This window comes from Culex pipiens, chromosome 2 (genome assembly GCF_016801865.2).
Source record: "Culex pipiens pallens isolate TS chromosome 2, TS_CPP_V2, whole genome shotgun sequence".
Lineage (NCBI taxonomy): Eukaryota > Metazoa > Arthropoda > Insecta > Diptera > Culicidae > Culex > Culex pipiens.
The window spans coordinates 171,008,228-171,035,234 of NC_068938.1; the positions used below are offsets into that span (position 1 = coordinate 171,008,228).

Sequence of the window (27,007 nt, forward strand, 5' to 3'; positions counted from 1 at the left end):
ATTTAATGCAGTGTGCTGCAGTTTGCGTGCACGCTCGGGAAAATTGGATTAACTGAGTTTGATAATGGCTGAAAATGAAGTTAACTTTGATTGCCAGGAAGGGATGGGGTGGGGTGCGTGCTGGAGGTTGTTAAATAAAAGTTATGGCACCGATAACGAGTGTGGGTGGATTTTGCGGAATCAATTAGTTAAATCAATGTTGATTAATTCATAGTTTGCCACTGATATGGAGTTGATTATTCTTGGAATAGTAAAAGTTTTAATTAAAATGACTGCAAGTCTCGATTACACTTTTTTAAATCATGTTTCAATTTAATGATGTTATCAAGCGGTCGTAATGCTAATCTAAAAATAAAAAAAAATGCCATCATGCCACTTTGACATTTTCAATGGCCAAGGACGCAACTCACCAAGATAGGGATTTCCAGCTGTCTACCTTTCTTTATCTCGTTCCCCCTTTGGGGTCAGCCAGTCAGTCTCGCCTGTCTGGGTCTGAATGAAAAACGGAAACGGTGAAAAAATGAAGGGTTTCTTTCATTCCTCAGGGCGATTTGGTGTGAGCGGGTGTGGTTTTGAAAGGAGTATCGAGATGAAACCTTTTTTTTTTGCTGGTATTTTTTTTTTGCACTCAAAACGGGACAGTTTAAAGCTTACGGGAATGAATGAGGAGTTCTATGTAATGGTAATTTACAATGGTCATCAAGTTTGGTGGCTTTAAAACAGATTTCGCGCTGCCGGATTTTTTTGAAGAAACATAGAAACAAAAATGTTTTTTTATCGAGTATAATAACCCGTTTTTGCCAAAGTTTGTTTGAAAATTTGATTTGGAGCTTCCGAACGGCTTTTAACACGTTTACATATACCATTCCCCAGAATAGATTATTTCCCAAAATGCCATTCTAAAGAAATCCTTTCGCCAGTTTGGCCCATTCTTCAGAATGAATCATCTCCAGAAATTTAAGAAAAAAACAAGAACAAGAACAAGAACAAGAACAAGAACAAGAACAAGAACAAGAACAAGAACAAGAACAAGAACAAGAACAAGAACAAGAACAAGAACAAGAACAAGAACAAGAACAAGAACAAGAACAAGAACAAGAACAAGAACAAGAACAAGAACAAGAACAAGAACAAGAACAAGAACAAGAACAAGAACAAGAACAAGAACAAGAACAAGAACAAGAACAAGAACAAGAACAAGAACAAGAACAAGAACAAGAACAAGAACAAGAACAAGAACAAGAACAAGAACAAGAACAAGAACAAGAACAAGAACAAGAACAAGAACAAGAACAAGAACAAGAACAAGAACAAGAACAAGAACAAGAACAAGAACAAGAACAAGAACAAGAACAAGAACAAGAACAAGAACAAGAACAAGAACAAGAACAAGAACAAGAACAAGAACAAGAACAAGAACAAGAACAAGAACAAGAACAAGAACAAGAACAAGAACAAGAACAAGAACAAGAACAAGAACAAGAACAAGAACAAGAACAAGAACAAGAACAAGAACAAGAACAAGAACAAGAACAAGAACAAGAACAAGAACAAGAACAAGAACAAGAACAAGAACAAGAACAAGAACAAGAACAAGAACAACAAACAGAAAAATGACGGCGTTTATTTATAAGAATAAAAATAATAAAATTTAAAAAAAGTTCAACAACTTGATTTTTTTTATTTAATGTAAGGCCGATGCAAATATTTAAAAAAGTTTTTGTCCCTCGGCCCTGGCCGAGGTCAAGGGGGGGGGGCAAAAAAATAAAAAAATATAAAAATTTAAATAACAAGCCATAGTCTTCACATTTAAATGAAAAAAGTGTTTTAAAATGCATTTTACACTAGTTCAGTTGTTTTGCAATCATTAGTTTTCAAAAAATCTAAGATCTGACAAAAACAAAAATTGTATCGAAAAAAAAAGATTTTGCATCGAAAATTTTCAAAAAATCTTAAGATTTTTTAATAAACCCAAACATGTTAAAAATGATTTTAAACGCAGGAGAATGTATTTTAATTTGATTTCAGTTGGTTGCACTTGAATTTTCATTGAAATTTTGAAGTTTATTGTTAAAATATTTTTTTTGCCCCCTGATTTTTCGGGCCAATTTTGAAGGGGGGGGGTGACAAAAACTTTAAAAAATATTTGTACCAGCCTAATAAGGCTGGTACAAATTTTAATTAAAGTTTTCGTCACTCCCCCCCCCTCCCCATTAAAGTTGGCTCGAAAAACAGGGGGCAAAAATATATTTTTTCAAAAACATCTAAATTTCAATGGAAATATAAATGCAATCAGCTGAAATCAATTTGAAATTAATTCCCTTGCGTTTAGAATCATTTTCAGCATGTGTGGATTGATTTAAAAATCTTTTAAACTTTTGAAAGTTTTCGACCTTTAATTTCGCAAAAAAAAATTTTTCGTTGAAATTTTTGTTTTCGTCAAATCTTACATTTTAAAACACTTTTTGCATTCAAATGTTGAGACTTTGGCTTGTTTTTGAAATTTTTTTTTGCTCCCCCCTCCTCCCCTTCGACCCCGCTCAAAGCCGCGGGACAAAAACTTTGAAAAATATTTGCATTGGCCTAAATTTTTTTTACTTTTACTTGAAATGTTCACAAAGCTGAAAGAGGTTTTAAAAACACCTTCTATTTAATTTTATTAGTTTTGTTCTCAAATCATCGTTTTCCACAAAATTACAACGGATTTTTGCCAATCAATTCAAGTTATTCGTGATCTTGTTTGTTTGGAATGAACCATAGACTAAATATATATAGATACGCCACTCCCCTGTTGGGGCTGGCGACACTACCGCCACGCCAAAATTACACCTGGTGACAATTCACAGGTACTAACCTACCCTTTGGGAACGTTTGAAAAAAAATCCTCCCTAGTTTCAGTTCAATGCTCAGTGGGTATATCAAAGCAACTCTCGAGTAGCAACTGCTGTTTTCAAGAAATGTCAAAACAAAAGCGTACTGTGCTTCGCGCATGCTTTAGAAATTTGCTGGTTGCACCGTTTTCTACTTCAACCAAGCAGATTTTGGCGGTCGGAATGTTCCAGCAAATATACCGGAAATGTTGTGCTCTTCTAGAAGGGAGGTGAGAAAAAAAAGTTATTTATAGCAAAAAAAAACTCCATTAAAGAGCTTGTTTTGATTCTCACAGCTTCGTGTTTTTCCGGAAAGCTATGACCGTGGTGATGGTGAAAGTGGAACGACGGTGAATTCGGAAGCGGCAAAGTGGAATTCAGTTTGGCCGCTCACATGGATGAAGTCGATTCTTCCAGCTATGCCTCGATGTCTAACGTCCTTGGCAAGAAACTGTACATGACGCCATGCGGTCGTGTACCAGTATTACGGAACAATGAATGTAGATGTACATCTTATAATTTAAAATTTCTGGGAATACAAAATAAACAAACATACTTTATAATCGTTTTTATTGAAGTACAAATTGTTAAACAATTATCAGAGTTCAACTAGGTGATACTCCACAGGCGAGGTAGGACCTCGGGTAGGACAGTTCTCCGCCAGGAACGGGTCTTGCTTAGATGAGGTTGTGGGAGACACGATAGAGGGGACGGGAACCGTGGATGTCGGCCTTATCCATCTGGAAATCGGTTGATTAACCCTATCGTCATTTCTGCATCAACTTCCGGTCCTACATTTAGCGTAACAACTCTTCATCGCTGTGAATCATTACGATCGGCTCAACCGGCAGCTTCTGAAGATTGCGGTGTAGCGGTGCAGAGATCAAGCTGGAGAGAAAGAAAAAGATTTACAAAACTGCTCGAATCATAAAAAGCACCTAGGTGCTGTCTCCGTGGGCCAGCGCAGTCGTCCAACCGACATTGGTTACTTCTGTCCGGTTCATCATCCGACAAAGGATCGTCAAATCATGAAACTCGACCGTATCCGTCTAATCAGTTGGCTTGTTGAACAACTCCAGAACATCGGCCCGGTAGTCGCACCAGCCATTGCCACCATCGTGATGATTGCTGGACCATATTTGGGCATCTCGAAAATATTTTGCGACCGCTGAAACTCGCAGCCGCTACCAGGGTTTTTTTCACAAACAAACACTTGAACAAACATGCAAATCGAAATGAGTGACATTTGTCGTTGACTACAAAATTTTGGTTGGAAAGTCATAGAGTGCTATGATTTTGTTTGCCCAAAATAGTACCTGTAACTTGACTGTGGTGGCGCTCGGAGCGCTGAAGGGGTGTCGCCAACTGGATGTATGGAAAAATCCTGAAGTGAGACATCTAGGTAATTAATAATCTATGAATGAACCCACGTCTTGGTTCCAGGCACACCTGAAATAGAGACTTGCCAAAAATATCAGCCTTTTGTCTTTCCTTTCAAAAGCTTGATGCTCCACCAGCCCCAATCCATTCGCCAATCAATTTCCTGTCATTCATTCAACCCAATCCTAATTAGTCCCGACGGTTGACATCCTTCGAACACAAAAACGCTGCACTGCTTTCTTCTATCGAAACCTCCCTGATGAAGTGAAAAGCTAATTTTCAATCTGTCATGTTTGCTTTCTTCTCCTCGCCAGGTTCCAACCCGGAAAACAAAACTGCTTCAACGGAAAGAAAGAGAGAAAAAAGTACTCTGATTTAAAGTACAGACAACAAAAAATCCCAACGACGAGACGAGATCTGATGAAAGAAAAACTAATTTTCGAACCGAACCTCGCCGCAACCCATCAGAATCATCCTAGAGAGTCGGGAGGCCGAGTTCCGAGGTGCTCACCCTCCCCGTGGGGAATGGTTAGGTCAGACCTGAAGTGGCGGTCTTGACATGGCAGAAACTACGAAAAATTGAAGAGGCAAAAAAAAACGAACCGATCTCGATAGTCCATCAAAAGGTCACGTCCCAACTCCACGTTGCAGTTGCATAACTTGGAAAAAGGAAATTAACACTGGTCAGGATTTTCAACCTGCAAGGGACGGGTCGGCGCGCGGGGTCGGTTGGCCACTTCCGGAAGGGCTCAGCTCTGTGACGGGTGGTACGTGTTGCACAAATTAACTAGACGAGCGACCACAGCCAAGTTGCGCAGAGGCCACAACAGAGCGGCACGGAGAGAAAGAAAAAGTCAAAAACACGGTGAAAAAAGTGGCTTTTCCATGACCGGAAGAGGGGAGCCGCCCAGGCGATGTCAACTCTGGCGATGGCGAGGCACCCGTGGTTATGTGGTCATCGTCGTCACGGCCAAAGGTCGGACCGGATTCCAGCGGAGCTTAACAAGGTAATTATCCGCGGGAGGTTCAGTTACACGGGAGGGGGAGCTGGTGATACGTGTGTTTGGCAAGGGAAACCTTGTTGATGTGGGTTCATTAGGGTGTCCAGAATATGGTACTTTTTTCAAAACCTTGCTTTACAAGCTGATTAGTGTTCCTTGAGCTGTTTTAGGACTCTGCGCCGAATATGAGCAAAATCGGTCAGCATTTACCAATTGATCCTTGAGGAGCACCAAAACCTCTTAGCATGGTGCTCCCAACGAATAATAACCTAAAACCAAATCTCGGAGCGTATAGTAGTGTGTCCCCACGCTTCGTCCTCCCTGTAGATTCAGAACTGTATTGTTGTTTGAACAGACCGTGCTCAATCTCGATCCAATTCAACGAATCATCTCTGCGGTAAACTTTACGCAGTAGGCCTGGCCGGTTTAATGTTTTGTGATGTTTCAATGCATTCTAATCCAATGGTGCACTACAAATGTTAATAAATGACAAGAAGAGGCTAAGCGTAATCTAACCTAAGGCACTATACAGGATCCCTTCGAAAGATTGGCTGCGGTAGGGTTTGATTAGATTAGATGAGACCAAGTTCGGGCTCGGGTATCAACGGGTTAATCTTAACTAAATTTGCTCAAAATTGGCACGGATGCTTAAAATAACCTAAAAACCGTTAGCCGCTTTTGGAGCAAGAGGGTCATTTTGTCTGGGCACCCTAGGGTACAACTGAAGATTTTTAGATTTTTTGCTAATTTTTATTGCTTAAGTTTATTTGAAAATCTCAAACTATTCCAAAAACAAATAAAACCGTACGTAACAAAAAATTAAAACATGAAGGATTTTTATGCAAAAAACATTGATAAAGCATTTAAAATAGTAGTATGCAACAAGTTGTAAAAAGAGATTTTTTTTCAGCACGAGTCGTACATTTATCGAACGAGGTTCACCGAGTTGGATAAATACGAAGAGTGCTCAAAAAATCAAGTTTTGCAACGAGTTCCATACAACATTTTTTGCAATTCCGAAAAACACCCATTGAGTTTAAATAAAAAAAATGTTGAAAAGTGTTACTTTTCGAAACAAGTGCAACTTTTCAGCACCCATTTCAGTGTTGAAAAGTAGAGCTTTTCAGCATTTATTTTGAAAAGTGTTGCTATTCGATTCTGTTATTTTTGGTACAGAAAAGTAGGCTGTTTCGTCGTTCAAGAATGACAGGAAAAGTAAGTAGTTTCACGACGGAATTGCAAAAACTTTATTTCAAATTTCTGTTCCCTTCAGGGATGGAATAATCGCAACAAAATCAATTTCGCTTGCGAACTTTCTTCAAACGCGAAAGAGAGAGGAGGCAAATCACGCAAAAAAAAAAGTCACTCCCGAACTTCTTCTAGAAAATCAATCTGTTGATGATTTTTTGTGAATTTCCTAGTCAGCACCACTCAAAAATATTTATTTCACTTTGTTTACACACATTGCCCATCTACAAAATGTGACAGGTCATATTTCGACGTGTGACGTTATACTTGCAAGTGTTGTAGTGAAAAAAATGTTTCGCCGAATAATCAAGAAGATGATTTTTTTTAGATTCCTTTTACCAATCTTTCGTGCGCGAGAGAGAAGAGCCATGCTCCCTTCGGATTTTTTCTCTTGATGAACGTCCAATAATTTTCTTTTCATGATGATTATTCCATCGCTGGTTCCCTTCAAATTTTTAATGAAAAGAGAGACTCAAATTAAAATTATCATTTCCAAAACTTTAAAAATCAATTGTGTTATGCTTATATGTTTTTTTTTTTAAATCAAATAAAGACAGAAGCATAAATGAAATAATGTAACAGCATTTGCGATATTTCAAGCCGGGTTTTTTTTATTTTGATTTAAAAAATTTTTGCAAGCCTATATACAATTCAATGCGTATTTATCATTTAACAAAAATCCCAACCTTTCACATATTTAAAATACCATTTAAATTTTGAATAAAAAAAAAATTGAAGTCTACTACGACCAACTACACAGATTCAATAAACTCCGAAAAAATCATTCAGAATTTAGAATCGAAAAAAAAACAGAACAAACCTTTGCATTAAACTTGTACTAACAGATTTGAAAAGTAAGTAGAAAGTATTCCACAAAGCAATTGATATTTCTATATTAAACTAATATTTTGTTAAATAGCTGTGACTAAATGATATTAAATTTATTGAAATGTCATAAATTTGTTTGAACCCTCAATTTTTCAACCAATTATAATAATTATTGATTTTTAAAAAGAATTGGAAAGAAAAACTGGAAGTTTGACTTGTTTTATGTGACTTTGCCAATGTTTTAAAAAATGTAGTTTTTTCTGGGGTCAAGTTTTGCTGTTTTTTTCACTAACATTTCCTATATTCTTATTGAAAAGAAGTATGCAGTATTTTTTGTAGTGTCCTAGACTATGCCGCATTGTTTTACAATTTAAATGATAATGGTGCCATTCTACAGCAGAAAATGTGAAAAACAGGCAATAAATTCAAAAAGTGACTGTAAAAATATGACATAATTAGATAGGCAAAATGTAATGATAGGAGGTGGTAAAATAGACCAAATACTACCAAAAACAAAGGTACACTAAACAAGATAAATGCAAATTAAAATACTAAAAATAAAACAATCAAAAAATTCATCAAGAGAAGTAAAGTTTTTCATAGAACAAAAGTAGCTCAACAAACACGGGAAAAAAATTTGGGCAGCAGAGGGTTAATTCTTTCAAAATTTGGTCAACAAATCAATAATTTTGGTAAATATTAAAATTTCCAGGTCCCGGGAATTCCCGGGAAATAACAAAATTCAACTCTCGATTCCCGGGAATTGAAAATCTCGAGAATTGCCACCCTCGAGCTGTGATTTAATCTTCAGCTATCTTCCTTTCTTTAATTTCGTTTAAGCATTTTGAACTTTGATGTAAAAAAATGCTGAAAGGAAACCCAAAATTCTATTAGGAAAGGAAAGTTGTAACCAATACAACTAAGTCGAAATTAAAATATAAAAAATTAGTATTGTTTTTATGTTTTATCTTTTAAATACATCATGTTTTGTTTTAAGAATTGCTTATTAAATAATTGCAAGCACAAAGTTTTATAAAGCATGACTACAGCAAAGCTTTTGCAAACTCTTATTACAAACAAAATAAACAACATTTTGCATAAAACTTCAAAATATGACCAAAAACCTATATGTTAGCTCAATTCTGAAGGCAGCTTCAGAACCAGCGGGCAAAATTACATAGTAAAACATACAGTTGGACAGTTTTAGAATTTTGTTAGGGTGGTCAAATACACTTTTCCCTTGAAAATGAGACTTTTTCAATTTAAGATATCTCGAGATTAAAGAAAATTGACTGGCCTTTCTAAAGACAAAAAGAAATCTCTAAAATGTTCTTGAAAGGGTGATATTCAAAATCACCATGGTGAACCACTCTTATTTTCAACCAAAGTTGTCCCTTTTCAAGACACCAAAATTCCAAAACTTCACCATTTTTCGGAAAAAAAATCCACTTAATTTTTCAATCTGATCTGATCCAAACGCTAATTCATAATTATTATTTAAAATAAACATTATTTTAAACAGTTTTTAGGCAGCATTTCCGAGTAAATTACCATGGATTGGACATAAATAAAAAAATATATTTTTTATAAAACTTAGTCTTAAATTAGAAGTTGTGAATGAAAACATTCAAGTTACGTTTTTAATATTAGAGAGGTTAAGCCAAGTACTTTTTCGTCAGTGCACAAAACATTCCATCATTCTGGGAAGAAAATCGAGTATGATGAATCACTACCGTGTACGATGACGCCAATGGCACGTCAAACCAGAAGAGGAAACAAGAAAAGCAATTCCATCTGACGGGGGAAAAACCAGCTCCAGTCAAGACGAACGATACCTGCTAGCTGCTAGGAGCATTCAAATCCTGAGCGAGCAGCATTGATTAGGTACATTTCACCGTTTGTTGATACTGAGCAGAGCAGCAGTCACAGAAGTAGTCCCCCATCTATTCACAAGGACCTTGTCTGTGTTTGATTTGGGAAATCAGAAGTCTGAATGGTCCTGAAGGTACAAAAGGTGATTTCGGGGGATTTGTTTTGTTCTCGGGGTTTTTTTTTTCTCTGAGTGTGTTGGATGTTGAACACTTTTTGTCTTTTTGTCTCTCTTGTTTATTGTTGGATCAATAGAATAATTTGACTGTAACGCAAATAGACGTGTCATTATTGCACACAAATTTTGATTTTTTCATAAAGTAAATTTACACAATCATGCTTTCAATGACATTTGTGTTAAAAAAAAAACAAGTCTAATTCTTCAAAATTCTTACTTTTACTTCAAAATGTCAAGAGCAAAATAAGAACCAAATTCGAGCCGGACGCAAACAAGACCAAATCATTAAATATTAATGTGCCCATTTTACCAAACGCTGTGCTGGTACATTTTCATTGCCGTCACGTGTCAGGCTCGTAAAAAACAATTCCAAAGAGATAAGACTTACAAGAATCAAACCAAAAAAACATGACATGGTTTTTTTGGGGACTTAAAAGTTGGTTCCTCAAAACAAGATAAAAATAGAAAAATAACAAGAGCTTGGACAGACCACTGTCAAAATGATAAAAGCTCCTAAAATTGACTGTATCAAACAAGCTTTTTCTGTTCTAAAACCGCTCCATATAACCCATTCTTGAGAAGCAACAACAAAAAAAAACATTTTAAGCGGCTTCGGAAGAGAATTCACCAAAGAAGCTTTTCCGCAGAAGGATTTAAGGCACGTTTTAGCCTTGGACCAGCTGCCAGTTACCGCGCTCGACAGCACCTTAACCCCATTAAGGCACCATGAATAAGTAACGCCAGGGAGCCATCATTTCGAGCGTGAAAGATTGTGTGTACTTGCGAGGAAAAGCAGCTCAATAAGTTTTCTCAAGTATATGGGAAGAGAATTCTTTCCCCTGAAGAGCTTTGAGAGCAAAGTTCAAATCAATTTTGAATTAGGAAATGTAGTACAAAAACAATGCGATGAAAAAATTCAATTTTGTCTTAATTTCAGTTTATTTTTCAAGCCAGGAAAGTAGTCTTCAATGTTCTTTACAAAATATTCTTAATATTTTTCTAAATTGGTTTCTCTTGATAAAATAAAATAATAAAAATAAAATAATAATGTTTATGGGTAATTCTCTACCAACTCACACGAAATCGGGAAAAGTTGCCCCGACCCCTCTTCGATTTGCGTGAATCTTTGTCCTAAGGGGTAACTTTTGTCCCTGATCACGAATCCGAGGTCCGTTTTTTGATATCTCGTGACGGAGGGGCGGTACGACCCCTTCCATTTTTGAACATGCGAAAAAAGAGGTGTTTTTCAATAATTTGCAGCCTGAAACGGTGATGAGATAGAAATTTGGTGTCAAAGGGACTTTTATGTAAAATTAGACGCCCGATTTGATGGCGTACTCAGAATTCCGAAAAAACGTATTTTTCGTCGAAAAAAACACTAAAAAAGTTTTAAAAATTCTCCCATTTTCCGTTACTCGACTGTAAAATTTTTTGGAACATGTCATTTTATGGGAAATTTAATGTACTTTTCGAATCTACATTGACCCAGAAGGGTCATTTTTTCATTTAGAACAATTTTTTTCATTTTAAAATTTCGTGTTTTTTCTAACTTTGCAGGGGTATTTTTTAGAGTGTAACAATGTTCTACAAAGTTGTAGAGCAGACAATTACAAAAATTTTGATATATGGACATAAGGGTAAGCTTATAAACATCACGAGTTATCGCGATTTTACGAAAAAAAAGTTTTGAAAAAGTTACTATTTGCGTTTCTCTTTGTTTCGTCGTCCGTGTCTGTCGTGGGTGACCATGAACGGCCATGGTCGATGACGACCAACTTTTTCAAAACTTTTTTTTCGTAAAATCGCGATAACTCGTGATGTTTATAAGCAAACCCCTTATGTCTAGATATCAAAATTTTTGTAATTGTCTGCTCTACAACTTTGTACAACATTAATACACTCTAAAAAATAACCCTGCAAAGTTAGAAAAAACACGAAATTTTAAAATGAAAATTTTTGTTCTAAATGAAAAAATGACCCTTCTGGGTCAATGAAGATTCGAAAAGTACATTAAATTTCCCATAAAATGACATGTTCCAAAATTTTTTACAGGCAAGTAACGGAAAATGGGAGAATTTTTAAAACTTTTTTAGTGTTTTTTTCGACGAAAAATACGTTTTTATCGGAATTCTGAGTACGCCATCAAATCGGGCGTCTAATTTTACATAAAAGTCCCTTTGACACCAAATTCCTATATCATCACCGTTTCAGGCTGGAAATTATTGAAAAACACCTCTTTTTTCGCATGTTCAAAAATTTAAGGGGTCGTACCGTCCCTCCGTCACGAGATATCAAAAAACGGACCTCGGATTCGTGATCAGGGACAAAAGTTACCCCTTAGGACAAAGGTTTACGCAAATCGAAGAGGGGTCGGGGCAACTGCTGTGTGAGTTGGCGGAGAATTACCCTTATTGTTTAACATTTTGGTGATACGTTTTAAATTGTAATCTGTGGTCGAAATTAATTAAGAAGCTTACAAAAAATAAAATGAAATTTTAAACAACATTTAATTGTGAACGAAAACAGAAAATTTATGCTTTTGTGCCATTCATTGAAAAATGATGAATATATATTTTTTTTTTGATGTGGCTCAGTTAGAAAAAAAACTGTTAAACTAAAAAAAAATACCCACCCAATAAAAAAAAAATCTATTTGCGCAAAAACATCATTTTTGATTTATTTAAGTTTTTGGATAAGTTTAAGATAACTAAAAAAAAATTTAAGTCTTTGCTGAAATAATCAAAATTGTTTTGCTCAGACTGATTTTTTTTTATTTTAAAGTATAATTTACAATCAAAAAGTGTTCTTCATAATTTTGATAAAGTACAAGTGTTTTCAAGTTATATCCACCTAAAAGCGTGTTTTTTTTATAAACAACTTATTTACGTGTAGATGTCATGATCAAGCGTAACAGTCTCTGAAATTATTAATTTCGAAGAGATAGGAAAATTTTCACAAAAAACATTAAAGTTTCGACCGATGGAAGCCTTTGATAGAAAAACGAACAGAAAATATTTCTGGACCGATTTTCGATATCAAAAATTTAAATTTTTTAAAATTTGATGACCCACACGATTTAAATTATTTTATTTTTTAATCTGGCCATACTTAATTGACTTTTTGAAAAGCTAGACTTGATTTACAAAACTTTTACGCAAATTTATAAATAAAAAATCTGAAACTTCGAATATCAATAATCTTTTTACATTGTTGAAATGGGAGAAACTATTCAAGCACTTTCTCTGTGTCCAAAGAGATCATTTTACATCATCTGTTCGTTCATACACATCTTACACAATTTTGGTTGTTAATTCAAAATAGTCAAGCTTATTTTAAAATGGGTTTCTGGTCAAATTTGATGATGTGTAAAGCTATAAAAAATAAATTGTTCATTTCACTTTACCCGAGCAGACGGAAATAACTTGGGAAGGTCAGTTTTTGATATTGTGAGAAGATCGAAATATGTTATTGGGATGATCGGATTAGTTGTTAAAATAACAAAAATCAATAACAAAGATTTGTTCGAAGAATAACTTAAACTGTTATTATGTTGTTATTGCAATAACAAACCAATAACACAGAAGGAATCATGAAGGAATAACAAGATTTGTTATTTTGTGCGGAGAGGTTGAGCAGCATAATAACAAAAAATGTTATTGAACTGGTATGTCTCCATAACAAAAAAAGTTATTGTTTTGGTTTATTTGTAATTTGCAAATAAACCTGCAGTTTCCATAACTCCTCTGTACTAGTCAGGGCTGCAGAGTCGGGTACCTCCAAGCGACTTTGAATCCATACTTGAAGACAACTTCGACTCTGGACGCAGGATATGACGTCAACGACGACTTCAGCTCTCCAAAAATACCCGACTTCAGAGACTCCGACTCCAAGTAAAAGTTGCTGAAAATTTGCTGAATCCGATGCAGTCTCCGAGGTCTCACTCCAGCTCGAACTTCAACGTCAGCTCCGACTTCCTGGCTCTGTGAAAATAATAACAGTTTTTGTTATTCACACTTCAAAAATTCTCAATAAATAAATCAATTCCGTTAGGGAATATAACAAAATAAAAAAAAAGAACTCTCAAAAGTTAATTTATCGGATTAATTTTAGCTTGAAACCCCATTTCATGGTGAAATAATGACCCCGATGAAATTGGTCAAAATTATTTCATAGTTCTAGCCAATTTTAGTAAAATCCCTTAGGGGGTATATCAAATAATTAAAAAAATCAACTTTCAAAATTTCAACTTTTTAGAATAATTTTAACTTAAGGACCCCATTTCATGGCCAAAATAATGACCCTGACGAAATTGGTCAAAATTATCCCATAGTTCTAACCATTTTAAACTAAGTCCTTTAGGGGGTATATCAAATAATTAAAAAAATCAACTTTCAAAATTTCAACTTTTTAGAATAATTTTAGCTTAAGGACCCCATTTCATGACCAAAATAATGACCCCGACGAAATTGGTCAAAATTATCCCATAGTTCTAGCCAATTTTAACAAAGTCCCTTAGGGGGTACATATATCAAATAATTAAAAAAATCAACTTTCAAAATTTCAACTTTTTAGAATAATTTTAGCTTAAGGACCCCATTTCATGGCCAAAATAATGACCCCGACGAAATTGGTAAAAATTATCCCATAGTTCTAGCCAATTTTAGCAAAGTCCCTTAGGGGGTATATCAAATAATTTAAAAAATCAACTTCCAAAATTTCAACTTTTTAGAATAATTTTAGCTTAAGGACCCCATTTCATGGCCAAAATATTGACCCCGACGAAATTAGACAAAATTATCCCAAAGATCTAAACATACTTAACAAAAGAAAAAATAATAACAGATTGTGTTATGGACACTTAGAAACTTTTCCATTTGTGCGATTTGTGGTAATTTTATTTCTAAGTCAGTATACCGAACGAATAACAAATTTTGTTATTAGGAGAGTTTTTGAAATGTATAACATTTCCTCTTATTGGCGTGTTATTGAACATTTTCAATATAATATCACTTCAATACCAAATTTTGTTATTTTATCAGAAACGGTTATTATTTTTTCTTCTTGAAGTTGAACTTCAGGTTAAAATAATAACACTTTTTGTTATTTTAACAGGATTTGTTATTGAAATATTATTAATTTTGTTATTACCGTCTGCCCGGGTAGGCTGGTACAAATTTTATTTGAAGTTTTTATCTTTTTTTTATTTCAAAAAACTTCAAAATTTCAATGGAAATTAAAGTGCAATCAGCTGAAATCAATTTTAAATGCATTCCCTTGCGTTCAGAATCATATTTAGCATGTTTGGGTTGATTTAAGAACTCTTTTGAATTTTTGAAAATTTTCGATCTTTAGTATCGCAAAAAGTTTTTTTTTTTCGTTGATTTCGTTGAAAACAAAATTCGTCGAATCTTACATTTTTTGAAGACTAATGATTGCAAAATAACTGCACTAGAGAGCTGACATTTTCACACTTTTTTCAGCTGTTACAGTGCTACGATCAATATGAATAAGCTTCTTTTGAGATCAGGAGCAGCATGATATTTTTTAAGGCTTCGGTTTAAATGATTGGATAAAATTAACCATTTATATGTTATTTATCTATCCATAATAAGTAAAATTTCTAAGGACTTATATATCTAAGGAATTTTAAAAACGGACAATAAGCCCGAGCAGGGGTAAGTAACACGGGAATACCAAATTATAGTATTACTTGGGCAAATAACAGGGGCCAAAATGTGCTCTTGGTTGTCCAGTAATAGATGGTAAAATACCATGAAATCATACCAAAGCCTTGTATGTGGAAGGGCACAACAATACCAAACCATGTTATTTCAAAGGTAAAATAATACCACAAAATAAAACCATTTCAATACCAAGTTGAGGTCATCTGGATTTTTGAGCATTGCTTGAATACCAAAACTTGGTATTGCCATTTTTTTATTTTTAGGTATTCCCTCGCCATTGGAAAATCACATTTTGGTATTCCTGTGGTCTTCCACATACATGATTTTGGTATGATTTCATGGTATTACCAAGAAATACCAAAATTTGGTATTTTCATGCCATTAGTAAAGGAAATAATCCATATGCAACAGCCAAATCTACTCACCTGATGATTCCATGTTGTTTTATTATTATTTTATTCATTTTAGCGCAAAATTTATTATTTTGTCAACATTGGTCAACATTTTCCCACAGTTTAAGAGGAATTTGATAAAATACTTTAATACCAAAATAATACCAAAATGTGCCATCCTGACCTAGAAAATTTTCCACAATTTCAAGTCATTTCTTTAGGGGGTATATCAAAAATGTTTAAAATCAAGTTTGAAATTTCCTGTTTTCAATAAAAGCATTCACTTTGAGACATCATTTTAGCGCAACATTAATTTTTTTTGTCAAAATTGGTCATAATTTTCCCATAGTTTCAGAGGAATTTGATAAAATTCTGTAATACCAAAAGAATACCAAAATGTGGTGTCTGACCATTGACAAATTCTGCAATTTTGCAATATCAAAACAATACTTTAAATTGGTATGATACCAAATTTTGCTCTTGCATAATCCTTAAGACAAATTTTAAAGGTTCCAGGAATACCAAAATTTTGTATTGATACCAGAGAATGGTATTATTACACATTTCCCTTGTTATTTACCCATGCTCGGGAGTGGCAGAGAAAAATCCTCGCAAGAATTGAAATCGAGAAAAAATAAGTTTATATAATGCTGTTCAACTAGCCTTCAATTTTAAAATAGATCGGAAATGTTCACTCCTTTTTTAATGTTCTAAATTGAATCATTTATTATCTTTGGAACTAGAATAAAAATCAATCCTAACATTTTCAAAGGGTCATAGCCTGTGATAAGTTTTTAAGGTTTTTTTTTAACATTAAAAATCGAGCTGATATCGACAGCAAAAAAAAATGAAAAAAGTATTCTCAGAAATGAACATACAACGAAAAGTTTTTTATTAACACCTAAATTCTCAAGCTCGAGAAAAAGGGGGAATTTGTATGGAAACTCGAGCTTGGGAGTTTAGGTGTTAAAGAACTCCACTTTTTGTGGTAAAAATTCATGGTTTTCTTTAAAATTATGGATCATTTTTTATACTTTTCCTCCAATTAACTATCCTTTGTTTATTTCTATGCTCGTAAAACAACATCCTTCTTCAAGTCGTGCTTTCCCAAAATAGATCTTATACAAGTCCAACTCCATGTTTTATGTGTTTTTTTCCCGAGGAAGCATCTTTACACGTACCTGGATTAAGAAGCCATTGAGTTTACTCTTTTTTGGAAGAGGAACCCACGTGTGAGACACAGCCTTCCCAGCAAACTGACAGGTGTGCCGAATCATAATTGATTTCTGAGGCAGAGGTTTTACCCCGTACCTCACATTCTTAATCCGTCTAGGTAATTCCGTTGAGTTACGGTTCTACCGAGGATTGGAGTGCCACCAAACCAAAGAGGATAAACCCAATGGGAGGGGGTTTTCTACGTGGAATACTCACGATTAACGAGGGTCCTCTCCCCTGCTTCTGATGCTGCCGACTTTGGCCCAGCACTCAAAGTCAACGGAGAAGACCTGACAGCAACCAGGCTGGCTTATTTATTACGACCTCTTTCCAGCTGCGGGGCCCCACTTTGATGGTTCAATTAAGGGGTGGCGGCCATTTGGGAGCTTTTCAAAAATAGATTTCATGGGAAAATTATTCAATTTGAAGCCGCAACGAAGCTTTTGGAGGGTGGAGCGCCATGAATCATGAGATCTTCCTCTGATAGAGCTTATCTACCGTAATCAGCTATCTAAAGAGCCTTTCAGGCTTTTCTCGGATTTAATTTTGGGAGTGTTTGAGTAAACAAACTGGCTTTGACTGTGACAATAAAAGGCGAAAATCAATAGATAAAATTAGATTTGAACAGCCTTAAGATAAAATTAGCGAACTATTTCAAAAGAAGATATTTGTGAAACTGTGACTTTTTACAGCGATGAATAAATCTGTTTCAAAGTTATCAGCAAGTTAGTAATACTGATAGTAATCAATTAATAATAATTGTGCTAAACTGATTCCCCCCAGCAACAAGTTGATGCTGATGTTGCCGAGCTAATAATCGTCAGCTTACGCAATAAGTAACATTATATCCTGTATTCCGAGAATATCCAACTTCATTACGTCCATCAAAGTTCTGTTCGGGAAGAGCAAGAAACTTTCCCACTCCAACTCTTTCAATATTGACCGCCTCTGCAAAATCAATCTTTTGCCGGAGGGGTTGGGCATTCAATCACTTTGCTTATTCTGGCATGGACCGGGGCAAACTTTGCAATCGGAAAGTTATAGTTCTTCCCGTTCTTTGCGTTAAGAAGATGCACTGCAGCTAAGTTACCAAACCTGCAGTGGAAGCTGGCTTGGGATTATCTTTTCGTTCTCGTTTTGAGCAGGAAGAATTTTTAAATGCATCAAAAAAAGGAAATTTTAAACATTAATGAACCGGTTGCCAATTTTACGCAAGAAATAGAATAAAAAAATCCCGCTGAATGCAACTAATTTTTTTTTTCAAATTTTAGAAACAAGAATCATTTTTGGGAAGATATGTAAGTTTCTTACAATACTATAATATTTTCCAAAGTTTTCATACGTTTGCTGGTGATTGATGACCTGGACTTTAAATAAAAAATAATACCCAGTATTTTAAAAATATATAAAATTAAATAGAAAATATTTTAAGCGCTAGGCATTTTGCGGATCTGTAAACAAAATTTCAACAATTTTTAATAATAAGCCAAATTAATCACGGTAGCTCCGGTAATCCACGATTTCTCAAGATTGGATGGAACAAATACAAGAGTCAGATTTTGATTTTTTTTAATTGATAAATTTTAATAGTTATTTTTCTTAGTGCTACAACCAAAAGTTAATTTTGTTAGTAGTTGAAAATGATTATTATAATGCCCATGAATCTGATTGAAAAAAAATGTTTGAGTGTTTGCTTCAACGAACCCCCCACTTTTTTGCCGATTTACATTTATGTAACCCCTTATAGTAACAATACTTCGGTAGACCAGGCCGATTAGCCGAAGGTTTCAGAAAATGAAATCATGGACAAAAATGCTTGTTTAAAACCTTCTATTTTCTCACTTTTAACACCAACATTTTGATTTGAGTACAGTGACATCTGCGTGTGTCAACGTCATTTTTTAAATTGTTCATTATTGTGTGAAGTTTTAGATTACATACCTTACCTAGCCATTTTTAACGAGACGAAATGCGTTGAAAAATCGTGTTGCCAAAAACGAGATAGCACTGTAGTTGTTTGCTTAATACATTACCAAGTTCATTTTATCACCAGCATTTTTGCGCCATCTTAGATTTATAATTTGCAAATTCCTTTTGGGTCGTATTTGGTCATGGCGACTCATATGGTGTTTCGAAAATTTACTCTAGAAACACAAAGAGACAAGAACAAGTTATATAACATTTATCGTTTTTTTAGATCCTCCAAATTTTAAATGCATCTCTCTAGAAAACAATTAATTAAAACTTGTTAAAACTGCTTTTAAATTTCAAAAATAATGACTTGAGTTTTTCATGGAATAGCCTCTAGTTGTATGAAAATATCACGGTTATGACAGTGTTTGACACTGTTCCACTTTCTCACCCGAGAAAATTGCTTCCATTATCCATGCCAAAATTAAATGTATTGTTTCGGCGTAACTTTTAACCTTCATACTGGCAGCTTTTATACAAAAATAAAAAGGTTCACCGAAAAAATCACCTGTCATCGATCAAAGCTCCACGCTTGACACCAGCCGGATAACCACCAGCCAAAAGCTTAATTGAAAATGGTGGCAATTTTTCCCGCTGCCACACTTCAGTGACCTTCGCCGATACAGCTTTCTCGGTATCGCAGATTGACAGCGTTGATTAATGTTTTCTTTTTTTTTTTGCTTTTGTGGTTCAATCTTTGTTGGATTTCTTTTTCACACAACTTTGTCACAAATTTATAAAAATTTAAGTTTCAAAATAAAAATTATTATTTTAAATCATTTTATGAATCTGATTTAAATTGATCAATAAACCACATACCATTCAATCAAACCACACACATGTATGTGTAAGTGTGTGGGAGAGCGATGTGAACTTGACATTTTCCAATCAATTTTAATTGCTGGGAAAAACATCACAATCCAAAAAGCTGTTAATTAATTTGCAAAAAAATAATCATCGCAGCTGGTGGTTTTCCAATCATATTTTTTGTGGTGCATGTTGGATCGAGCTTCAACCGAAATTTTGTATTTTAATTTAATTTGATGATTTCTTTTTAATTCACTGAAATCAAAACTGTTCAACAAAATCAGCTCAGCTCTGCTTGTAAAACATTTTATGTTTCTCCATCAGAGCGAAATACTCTTCACAGTTCGAGCTCTACACCATTGAAGTATGAAGTTGCCGTTCCAAAAATTAATCCAGCTCGTCAAATCCTCACTAAAAGCGTCAAGTCCTGTTTTGAACTTTTTTTTCGGTTGTTGTTGCCATGCTAAGCCTGAAAATACAGCACAGCAAAAAATATAATAACCGATGTTGTACAACATTGGCTCGAGATATTGGCCCGGGTGCGCACCCGCCCCGGAGCTTATATTCCAGGGCTTTGAGCTTTGGAGTGGAACGGTTCGTGATGCACGGAGCCCTGGGTTCATAAATCGAGCCGAACAAACCCGGTCAAGCGTGGTCGGTGGCGGCGGCGTCGTCGTCGTTGGAAAAAGGATCAGACTTTTGAAACGGTGACGGAATAGCTCTTAAATGAGTTTTGTTTTCATGGGGGTTGCTGGAAGGATAAAAATCTTATAAGGTTTAAATTTATAAGTAATTGTTTGCAAAATACAAATCATATTTTTGTATCACTTTTTGAAATCCCTAATTTAAGCCGATTATTTGAATTTACTGAGTTTACACAATAATACAAGTACCGTCAGTGGGGGAGTTTTTTGGGTCTGGGGGTGAGAATGGGTCAAAGTGATTTTTTACGGATTTTACAATTTCTCAGGTTCTTCTCAATGATATAAAATTCTGTTAAAATGGTTGTGTAAGGGACATCTTAAGACAACAAATCCTGCCATTTTGGCAGCTGTCTAAAGTTGAGGTACGTTTTTGGCCAAAAATTTCGTCTCGAAAAATCGTGAAGAATACATGCAAACCCCTTATGTCTATATATATCAATTTTTTTGTTTTTGTCTGCCTTACAACTTTGTAGAACTCTAAGGGTGAGATTGGGTCTATTTTCAAACGATTGGCATTGAAGGTAGAGTTCATCAAATTCCACCATATTTTGGGAAAATGTTAGTAAACTATTTAAGAATAATTCTACGTTAAAAGATTTTTGATTTTATTTAAAATGTTTTTGTTATTAAGAAATTACGAGTGGTGTATCACCACCACTGTCGGTATGCATTTTTTTTTTTGCGTCGAGGACTTTGCATTCCCAAGTAAATTTTAAATTTGATGTAACCTTGGATTTAAACAGCAGCTCTGTTAGTTCGTTTGTAATAGTTTGATCAGTGCTATTATTAATCTCAGGTCATCTCTACTTTAAAAAATGGGTTGGAAAAACTTGTAAAATCTTTTATAAATTTTTATAACTACATTATAAAATGATTTTTAATCCAAGTGGTAACTTTTGAGCTTTTTTTAACGTCGCCGTCATGCTAAGTGTCGTACGTGCATTTTAGGCCAAATTGAGTTCAGAACGCCATTTTGTGCAGCTCACAAAGCCTCACCTTTTGACCTTTACAGATCCCCAAAATTCGATTTCAATCCTGAAATATTCAATGAAAACCGAAAAAAAAACTTCGTGCATTTTTGTCGCTCTTTATATGAGAGAAGTTTCAATCTTGTCGTGCTATCTTGACACAGCCTGAAAATTGATGTAAGAGCGACGATCGGCCAAAGGCATTTTCGGTCAGAACGCGTTTGACACAGGTACGAGCTAGACTACTGTAATCATAACTCGGGACTCCGGCAACCAAATTCAACCAAACTTCGGGGCAATGCACAGAATGGTCAGCCAAACAAACGTGTTTGTTATTTTATACTAAAAACTAAATTTTACTATTTTTTTTAAAAATAATTTGCACCAAAAAAGCTAAGAAACAAAAACGATTATTTTCATTTCAATTCGGGTTATTTTGAGTGAGTTGTGGTGCTATAACCACGGCAAATAGTGTCCAGCGCATTCGTGGAAATACAATGTCCCATACCAGAGGGTCCCGGAGTACCAAAACATCTTAGCATGGTGCTTCTTCCTCCCCTGTCGATTCAGAATTGTGTTGTTGTATGAAATCTACTCCGTGCTCAAACTCCACCCCACTTCAACAAATCGATTCTGATAATGGGTATCAAAATGACTTAATCCATTGAGGAGACCTAATTATGTATAGGTTATCACTTTTTATTTTGTGAAATTTTTGGGGGAATTCGGTAATAGTAGTTTATGCAACAAGTTGCAAAAAGAGGATTTTTTCAGCACGAGTCGTACATTTATCCAACGAGGTTCACCGAGTTGGATAAATACGAAGAGTGCTGAAAAAATCAAGTTTTGCAACGAGTTCCATACAACATTTTTTGCAATTCCGAAAAACACCCATTGAGTGAAATTTTAAGTTAAATTTTCATGTATTTTGTCAATAAATCGGCTAAACCAAAAAAATTTTGAAAAGTATAACTTTTCCTAACAAGTGCTGAAAAGTTCAACTTTTCAGCATCCATTTCAGTGCTGAAAAGTAGAACTTTTCAGCGTTTGTTTTGAAAAGGGTTACTATTCGATTCTGTTATTTTTGGTACAGAAAAGTAGGCTGTTTCGTCGTTCAAGAATGACAGGAAAAGGAAGTAGTTTCACGACGGAATTGCAAAAATATGTTTTCAGACAAAGGCTCTTTGATTCAGACACGGTCAAATGACATTTTAGAAATTTCAAATATTTGGCTGGATCTTTCTATTTTTGCGTCTAAGAGAGCTAAAACCAGTCAAAATGTCAAAAAGTTTTGATATCTTGAAAAATGCCCATTTTTCTAAATTTCAAATCTTCCGAACCAATCTTACTTGACCCTTAAGGGAGCGTTCTTTTATTACGCAACACAAAATTTTAGATTTTTGGACCCCCTCCCCCTCCTCGTAACAAAAGTTCCATACAAATTAAAAAAAAATGTATCCCCCCCAACTGCGTTACGTAATAAAAGAACGATCCCTTACGGCCACATAACAAAATACCTGTCCAATTATTTGGGCCAATGGAACCTCTTGATAAATTTTAGGGCATGTTAAAAAAAATTTATATGGAATAGTTGTTTAGAAAATGTTTTCAGCTTATAAAAAGTATGTTTAACATAAAATACTTTTAAATTTTTAAAAATTATGAAAAAAATATCAAGTCAAAAATTACAGTTGAATGCATTTTGCATTTCATAAATACATTTCGTACAAAAATATTTTGGTTTTTTACAAAAATTACATATTCTTTAAAAAATAACATAAAAACATAACTGATAAAAAGGATGGTAAAGTAGTAGTAGTAAAACAAATTGGGATATTTGTTTAGTGTACATATTTTGTTCTGAAACGTCTTAATCATATCTTACAACTTTACATAAGACACCGAATCAATCAGATAATCCCTTTCAAGAGACAAACTATCGAACATTTACAAGACTTTTTTATAAGACTTGTACGGAAAATTTATGAAGCAAAATGAAGCAAAATGAAACAAATTTGACAAAAGCAAATGCATGTGGGTAATTCTCCGCCAACTCACACAGAAGTTGCCCCGACCCCTCTTCGATTTGCGTGAAACTTTGTCCAAAGGGATAACTTTTGTCCCTGATCACGAATCCGAGGTCCGTTTTTTGATATCTCGTGACAGAGAGGCGGTATCCCCTTCAATTTTTGAACATGTGAAAAAGAGGTGTTTTTCAATAATTTGCAGCCTGATACGATGATGAGATAGAAATTTGGTGTCAAAGGGACTTTTTATATAAAATTTGATGGCGTACTCAGAATTCCGAAAAAACGTATTTTTAATGTATTTTTCGTAAAATCGCGATAACTCGTGATGTTTAAAAGTAAACCCCTTGTGTATCTATATCAAAATGTGTGTAATTGTCTGCTCTACAACTTTGTAGAACATTGTTACACTCTAAAAAATAACCCTGCAAAGTAAGAAAAAACACGAAATTTTAAAATGAAAAAAAATGTTTTAAATGAAAAAATTACCCTTCTGGGTCAATGTAGATTCGAAAAGTACATTAAATTTAGCATAAAATGACATGTTCCATAAAAATTTACAGTTGAGTAACGGAAAATGGCAGATTTTTTAAAACTTTTCAATGTTTTTTCGATGAAAAATTCGTTTTTTTCGGAATTCTGATTACGCCATCAAATCGGGCGTCTAATTTTATATAAAATCCCTTTGAAACCAAATTTCTATCTCATCACCGTTTCAGGCTGCAAATTATTGAAAAACACCTCTTTTTTCGCATGTTCAAAAATGGAAGGGGTCGTACCGCCCCTCCGTCACGAGATATCAAAAAAAGGACCTCGGATTCGTGATCAGGGACAAAAGCTATCCTTTAGGACAAAGTTTCACGCAAATCGAAGAGGGGTCGGGGCAACTTTTCCCGATTTCGTGTGAGTAGGTAGAGAATTACCCATGTAAGAATTTGCAACAAATAAACAAAAAGTACAGCATTTCAAATCTTGTATTTTGAATTTCAAGCAAGTAAAGTATTTTGGTTGGGTTTTCAACCACTTCACACATCACTATATCAGTTTGTTGTGACAATTACATTAAATTGTTCTTTTTTACTTTAACCATGCTCAATATTCAAATTTTTTCGGGCAGAAATTTTAATTTTTTTAGAGATATTATTTATATTACAGGTTTATTTGTGTTAGTTAACACTGTTAATTGTGATGTTGTCAAAAATCCACAATTTAGCGCACTTAAGTGCCATTTTTTGCAAACCACCACACTTTGGAGCTCGCATAAACTTTCAGCCTCATCGCGTGGCTCCGGAAGATGAAAGCTCGGCTTTTGCTTCTCGCCTACTATAGTTTCGAGCGTGTTCAAAGGCTCTCGCTCCTCCTAGCGCAGTTGGCTGGCTGGTTGGCCCAGACCAGCTGGGTGCCTTCAATCAGCGCTTACGTTGGCTGGCCGTCACGAAACGGTCTGGTCTAATTTAGCACTCTTGAGGTTTGGACGAGTTGACGACCCTTGGTTAAGCTGAACAAGTTAATGTTTTGTATTTGGTAGATTTTCCTTTTCTGGCTGGAAAAATAAAATATAATGAAAAGTGGAAATTCTTTAATATAATGAAATTTAGCAAAATATTTAACTGAAAAAGGGTCGCAAAGAGTTCCCCACCCAAAAGTACTAGTTCCAAGCATCCCCGTTTGTTCTCGAAAAATTATTAGTTCTCGCCTTTTCGATGTTGAGTGAGTGAGTCCAGAGGCAAGAGTGAACGCTGGCAACACTGTAGAACGACGGCTGACGGATTTTAATTTACGGTTAAAATGTGGGACGACACTGCCGTTGTTGCTTTTTGCTGGCCACCGGCACGGGCTTCCGAGGGACGATGGACCTGATGGGGTATTTCATCAGCAACAACGAATGACAGTTTTAATATTTCAATGTCAAAACGGGAAAAAGGACGTTGATTTTTTTTTCGGTGTGGGTCGAGCTTGTTGGAGATTGGTTGTTGATGGATGTTTTAATAAATTTTGAGGAGTTCGTTTTTGATGAGAAAAGTTGCTTAAAATTTATAGGATTTTTGTTTCGCTAAATTATCTTTTTTTCTGATATTGAAACAATGTTTAATTTTGATTTTTTTATTCCCTCTTTCCAGAAACATTCCCAGCCCAAAGACTAACGCGCAAATCAACGAGGAAAAGCTTGAAGAAAGACAAACACAAACCAACCGAAATCAATCAAATCGAAAACAAACAAACTAGTAGCAGACCTTCAACTTCTGGGCCCGAGGTGGAAGGTCCATCTTGGATTTGTTATTTGTTTTCGAAGGAATCGAAACAGCATTAGGCAGCATTCAGCAAAGTAAAGAAAAAGTGAGGGAAAAAAATAAGCAAAATTTGAACTTGTAATTCCTCGTTAGGCGAAATCAAACAAAATCAATTTATTACCTGTGTACAGTGATGAAGGAGAAAAAGTTTAGTAAAAACAAATGAATCGCTTATAGTTGATATACTCTTAGCTTGACTGATTATGAAAAAAGAAAACTAGCATTTAAGTGCGTTACACCTTAAGATCGAGTTCAATTCCCAGCCACACGTGGATAAAAAGGTTTTAAAATTGTTGTCAACTTGAGATAAGGAAAAAAAGAAGCATTTTCTATTACCAAAAAAAAACAAAGAAAACTATCAAACTGTTGCGTGTTAAATGTTTACAGCAAAAAGACAAACCAATTCGAATCTGTATCAAATAAAGCAAACAAATCAGATTGTACTAGAGGAAGATGTGAGTTTAACAAAGAATTTCTGTGAATAAACATTTTAAAAAACAACGTTGTTACTAAGAATGCAAGCTTTTGTACATACTGAACGGTAAGCAGCAACTTAACGAAGCAAAATGAACGAGTAGTCTAACGGCCAACAAAGGAAAACAAAAAAATATCTGATATTTATCAAATTTGTGCTAGGACGCAACTGTTAGACAAACAAAGTGACAAATCTTTTAACTGAAAAAATCCCTCTACCTTATTATTAAAATTTTTTTGCGTTAAAACTTCTGTGAAAAACGTTCACTCTCAATTCACATCGAGAGCGGGTGGAATTTTTGATTTGACTACCCAAAACTCACCGAAGGCAAACAGAAGAAAGATAACTTTCGAGAGTCGCGAAAAAAAGTTTTCATTTCAAAAGACAAATAGAGGTGAATTTATTTTATGAAAAGGGAGGGGAACAAAGAAGCAAGTCAACGGTGGAGTTACGCGGAAAATTACAAAAAAAAAAACGAAAAGGCGCAAACTTTTGTGAAATAAATATGATTTACTAAACAATCGCTCGGATGTTCTTTTGTTTCAATTGAAAGAAATTTGTCTTGAGGTGGGTAAAATGGGAAAATTGAAATTATTTGGAGTGAGTGATCTAAGTAAGTAATGATCTGGTAGGGTTGAAATCGGGGGTTTCTTTTAGTTGAAAAAACCGTTTATTAAAATTTATGAAGTTTTAAAAATATATCTTTAAAGGACAATCTTTAAAAAATACTTTTCTTTTTAAAAATCTGGTCAAACAAACCAAAACTCAGTTGTAAAAGTAAAATCTAATTTGCAATCGAAAAATACATTAGCAGATTCCCGATGCACACCGTGACAAAATCCGGTTTTCCAGGTCGGTTTCAAAGCAAGCTTTCATTTGAGATCTTTGGCGATTTTTTTAAAGTTTGAGGCCGAAAAGAACCCCAATACCTTTAAAGTTGGCAAAAGTTACTGTTAATTTTATTCTCAAAAAGGCCGCAAAGGGACCCCAAAACGGTATGAAGGTTAAGAACGCCATTTTGTGAAGCTTTTACCATTTGGCCTGCACAGATCCCCAAAACTTGATTGCAATCCTGCGATATTTAAAAAAAACGTAAAAA

The 27,007-nt window shown here is 34.8% G+C and overlaps 1 protein-coding gene and 2 long non-coding RNA genes across 3 annotated transcripts in view; all 3 read left to right on the top strand.

Annotated features, from left to right (window-relative positions):
• Nucleotides 1-27,007, top strand: part of LOC120431539 (uncharacterized) — a 264,144-nt gene that overhangs the window by 102,101 nt on the left and 135,036 nt on the right. The gene's annotated exons all lie outside the window — the stretch shown is intronic.
• On the top strand, nucleotides 2,785-3,425 carry LOC120429223 (uncharacterized). The gene is made up of 2 exons (XR_005607237.2): nucleotides 2,785-3,100; nucleotides 3,167-3,425. It is a non-coding gene; the product is annotated as an uncharacterized LOC120429223 (long non-coding RNA).
• Nucleotides 4,453-25,826, top strand: LOC120429222 (uncharacterized). Its single transcript, XR_005607236.2, has 2 exons — nucleotides 4,453-5,257; nucleotides 25,263-25,826. It is a non-coding gene; the product is annotated as an uncharacterized LOC120429222 (long non-coding RNA).